Below are 5,703 nucleotides of genomic sequence, written 5' to 3' on the forward strand. Positions count from 1 at the left end.
TCTAGGCAGCTCTAGGATAGCACCCAGATTTTGGTTGAATGGTCACATACTGATCCCACCGAGGCCACGTGGGAAGACTTACAGGTGTTTCAGCGCGTGTACCCTTCATTTGAGCTTGAGGACAAGCTCTCTTTCAAAGGGGGGAGTGATGTTATAGACTCGATAACCGAACGAGTCATCCAAAGGCGTCGCAATTTAAGTGTTTTATGGATGTGTTTTGTATTGGAATTAATTCAGCATTCTCAACAACTATTTCAGCAGCTCAGCAGATTCAGCATGCTGAGCGTGTAAGCCATGATGGCTATTTTTTTAATCCTGATTGATGGAGCAACTTAGCTCAATATGTATGTTTCAGCTTTAGGCATGTAAGCCATATAAAGGCAGCTTATGGAAGCCATATAATGGCAACGTGTGTAATTATTTTGGCTCCTCTTTGAACAGCTTAAGAAGGGGCAAATGGAAATGAAAGGGTATCGAACATTTTAACCCAGAAATAGAACACGAATAGGGCAGGTTCCCCTCTTGACGAACCAGTTTGCTATCTCCCTTCATGAGCAGTAGGTTATGGTCTCCCTCAGAGCCGGGTTACCCTTCCTTCCTTCCATCCCTTCCAAGCTCTTCCCTTTTCTCCTTTCTATCACACATTTCACCCAGATTTTGCCATCATAGGCAAACCTGGATGATTATAGCACACTGGTGCTGAACCTGTACTAGACACAGAGCCTCCTTAACATCGGATTACAATCTCCATGGTCTGAGACCATAACACCTACTGATTTCTATGTTTGATATGGAAAATGGTGACCAAACTGCTCCTATTTTGTTAGGAAGACCATTCTTAAAGGCAACCAAGATTACGATAGATGTTCATAGTGACGCACTTACCATGGAATTTGATGGTGAAATTTTTAAGTTTAACATTTATGATGCCATGAAATATCCCGGTGATGATAATCCTGTTTATTCTATTGATGTGATTGATTTTTTCACACAGTAAGTTTTTGAACTTGATGGAAAAGATGAATTGGAAGTTGCCATTAGTAAGCATCTTGAGAAAGAGAATGAGGAGTTACCCTTGGGTTGTGATTTATAGGAAACTGTTGCAGCGTTGAATGATATTTCATAGTTACAGTAGTCAAGTAATGTTCTTTATATTGCTTTACCAGTTTCTAACGAGAGGGCTTTACCCTATTTTGGCAGGCTCCCACTCCATATTTGAAGCCTCTCCACAGTCACCTCAAGTACGTGTCCCTCGGAGATGGAGAAACATTACCAGTGATCATATTCAGTAAACTTAGTGAACCGCAAGAAGAAAAGCACGTACAAGATGAACTTCATTTCCAGGAAACATTCCCTGGTGAACAATTGCTCGCTGCGAGTGTGATATTACCTTGGTATGCGAATATTTTAAATTATTTGGTTACTAATATGTTACCTTCTGGTTTGTCTAGGGCTCAAAGAGATAAGGTCAAGAGTGAGGCCAAATACTATGTGTGGGATGACACATAATTATGGAAGCATTGAGTCATGGCAATGACAATAAACAAAGGCGCTGCTTGGGAGGCAACCCAAGGGGAGTTTATTCCTTTTTATTTTTATTTTTGTATTTATATTTTTGTTATTTGTGCCTTCTCTTTACATTTCACCTTACATTGGGGACAAGGTAAGTTCTAAGTGTGGGGGAGGTATTTAGGTTGTGTTTCAATTCTGTTTTAAAAAAAAAATCTTTGTTTTGTGGTTTTTAATGATTTTCAATTGTGTATGTGATGAGCAAGATTAAATTAGGCTCTTGAAAGATTCATAGTATGATTGAATACGTAATCTTCCAACTGAGAATGAATTAATCTAGTTATTTTCTTTGAGGATGGAAGTGACTAAATTCGGTAGTCAAAAGCCTATGAGATTTTGAGCCTTTTGATTAACACATCCATATCAGTCTCACTATTTTTTTTCATGAGAGATATTCTCCCATGGATTTGTTTCTCTAGAACTTGCTTTGATTCTCTTTGAGATCACATTGACACAAGCATGCATGAACATGATTAAGGCCCTCTTTGTTATAAGCTACATAAGCCAAATAGCCTACCTTGTAATTAATATTTTTTCCATTTTGAACCCCTTTGAGCTTTATTGTTTTTTTTTTGTGAACCCACGTTACAAGCTTTAAACCTAAAAAAAAAAAAGAAAAAAACCTTTACCCAAGTCGTAGAGCTAGTGGAACATTTTTCATCATTATGGTTCTTATGGGTGTGCAAGAAATAAGTGGGGGAGTATGGATTTGTGGTATGCCTATGACTGTTGAAATGGAACATGTTTTCATCCTCAATTCATGAGTTTCATTGTTAGTGTAAAAACAATAAAAATATAAAAAAATATAAAAAAAAGGTGAAGAGAAAAAGAAAAACAGAAAGGAAGAGATGGAGGGAATGGCTTTTAAAGTTACAAACTGTCTGTGTTCATAATTCCTTCTAAAATTCCAAGAAAGGAGTCAATTTATACGAAATAGATACAAATTGAAGAAGCTGCTGAGTGGAGTGAATGGTTTTACATGTCTTATATATTCGAGGTTGAGTTGATTCATTTTTTCTCCACTAGTTTCGATGGCTTTTGAGCTACATTCCCAAATATTTCCCACCTTGATCCTAAACCTCATTACAACCCTTGAAAAGTCCTTATGATTTGTGTTATGCATGTGATCAGAGTGGTGGAGAATGAGAAGATATGCAAGCCTATGGTAGATCATTTTCATTGGAATGAATTTGAGAGAAACACATACCCTTCAAACACATGAGAGTCAAATGTTTATTTCTGTGAGGGTCTACTTATTTAGTTTACTCCATCTTTGAATGAAAACGCTTACTAAGTAATTTTAAGTTGTTTAAGAATGTTTGTTCAAAATATGTTATAAGTTTTGAAGAGCTTGGTTGTTCTTTGTTGATGGCATTACAACCTTGGTGTTTTTGGGAAAGTGAGTTTGAATTTTGCCCGTGGACAAGCAAAATCTAAGTCTAGGGGAATTTGATGAGAATGAAAAATGTCATATTTTAATCCCTTAATACTTAGGATTTTATAATTATTTGGTACCTAAATATACTCATTATTCTTATATTTTTATTAAGGATGCAAATGGAGGCGTTAAGTATAAAATGAAGTTAATTGGGCGATTTTGGATAGTTTCAACATTGCTTCGTAATCTGGACATAAATCTCTCATCTAAGTTCCGATGGAGTTGATTCAATGGAACACCAAGAAAACGTTCTACAACTTTTATGTTATGAATTTTGAGAGATACCAGATTCATATATGTGAAAATCAGGCTTGAAGTCGCATCACGTGCACTGTGTCCTAGACCGGATGCACGAAAAGAAAAACTCTAAACCGAGAGAAAGAAGGGGAATAAAGGGAGACTCAAGGAGAGTTCGAGCGGATGCCCCCCCCCCCCCCCCCCCCCCCTCTTGGTCTCTTCTCCAGATTTTCATCCTCTTTTCTCTAGTTTTTCCCTCAGCTTTCTTCATGGCCCTACGTGGCTAAACTTTCAGACTTGGTCAAAGGAAATTGAAGCCATCAGAATCAATACAATTGTTAGATCTGATTTGTTTTCATCATTCAATTTATGTTTTGAGTATCTGATGTTCTTCTGTAATTTTCTTTCATGATTGTCTCATTTAATCACTAGGAGGCTTACTAGTTTATTACTCTTTGCAATCTACTGCTAGGTTAGATACCAAATTTGTAATTGTTCGATCCCTCTAACCTGTGAAGCAATCAAGATTTGATGATTTGCTGCTTCAGGAATTATTAGATCTTGAGAAGAATGTTGGACTAAATTAAATACAACCGCTTGTGTTTGTGTTGTTTAGCTTCATCGATCTCTCTAATTCTTCAGGTTGCTCCTAGATTAAACCTTTAGCACTTGTCTTGGGTTGTTTAGTAGTTAGGGTTAATTGGATCACTTGTTTTCCAATTAACTATGAAAGGAGAGATTGGAAGATAGTTCCAACGGTGTATACTCAAGTGCGAATTGATATATGCTTGCATTGATGATCAGTTGTGAAATTTCGATGGAGGATGTGGACTTAGACCAAGGTTTGTTCTTTTGATTTGAATTTTTTCTAAGTTGTTTTTCTTAAAAGTGTTTTCGTTATACTCAAACCCCCTATCCTTGTTCACCGAGCATAAAATTAAACTAATCACTCTTCGTGGGATCGATTCTTACTCGCACTATTACATATATTTTTAGGAGTATAGGTTTTATTTTTGGTTGCCTGTGACAGCACACTAGAAGACCCCACAGTCCCACATTTGGACAAAAGTGAGGAGTTCTAATCGTTGCAAAACTGTAAGTGCACAATATCATAATTTTATAGTAAAAAGATGAGAAGAGTATCGTCCCCAGGGATTGGTAACTTACTTTTGACAAATACTGAAATTATACTAATTTTAATTTTATCTAGAGAAATCACTAAGATGTTTGTAATTGCAATTCAAAATGAAATCAATTCAAAGAAAAATACGCAAAGGAAAACAAAAATGATGTTTGAAGAACAAATTAATGGGAAAGAAAACTTCTAGGAAATCGATTTCATCTAATTCCTCACTATGCTTTACTCATCTAACTAATTTAATTTAATTCTTTCTATTTATTAGAAAATCTCTAATTCATCCAAAAGCCTCTTTCGATAGTCAATTGGAAATTATTCTTGTTCACCATTTTACACAAGAGTATGCAAATTGATAAAGCAAGAAAGCAATAAGACTAATGATTTAAATACTACATAGGTTCATACATGTCTTTCAATCTTTATATTTACCTAATGCCAAAATATTCAATATCTATCCTATAATTCCCTCTTTCGATATCAAATCATAAGATTAAAATCATCTAATTAATGGCTAGTTAACTAGAAGCAATAAACTCAAAATAAATTAGATAAACAAAGAAAGAATTACTTTAAATTAGCATAAAAATCAAGCATAGTTCAGAACTAGATTACATTGTTTTCCTAGAATTAATAAAATTTAGTTCATGCTAAAAATTAAATTTAACCTAAACGAATTCACCATAATTTTTTCTGAGAATAATGGAAGGCAAATGAACACTGAAAAATATTCCTCGCGTCGCAGCACTCTGTTTCTCTTATGTTTTCGCAGTTGTCGTTCTCAGTCCCCGAGTCGCAGCTCTTTTTCCACAAACACCAGTAAAATATTCACTATCCTTCTCTCTCATCTGCGCCCGTCTATTCTCTCAGCCTCCTCGCAATGCGTCGAATTTTCTCCCAAAAATAGATCGCCCGAAAATCTCTACCTCCTCCGTAAAATAAAAATTTGAAATGATGCCAACCAGATTAATTTTTTCATTTCTCTCTTTGGATCGTATCTTCAGTGCTGCAATCCATCAGGAGTCTCTAGTTTTTTTCCGATGAAGAAGGCGGCAAGATCTTCAATTCTGTTCTATTCGGTGGAAGAAGAAGTTATTGTAGAAAAATTAAATTGTTTCCTAAGTTAGGAAACTCAATTAATCAGTCAGGCCTTTCCTATCCTGCCGAGACCCGGACTCACCCGAGTCAAGCCAACGAGCCATTATCCTCTTGTTGCATTGGTAAAATTTAGATCTTTATTTTCTTTTAACCTAACATAACATTTAAATAACAATAATGAAACCTAAAATCAATGAAAATAAATAAAATTAGACTAAGTTTTAAA

This window comes from Aristolochia californica, unplaced genomic scaffold (assembly GCF_029961685.1).
Source record: "Aristolochia californica isolate CCGP_79_NKW_82.1479 unplaced genomic scaffold, dmAriCali1.0.hap1 SCAF_3, whole genome shotgun sequence".
Taxonomy (NCBI): domain Eukaryota; kingdom Viridiplantae; phylum Streptophyta; class Magnoliopsida; order Piperales; family Aristolochiaceae; genus Aristolochia; species Aristolochia californica.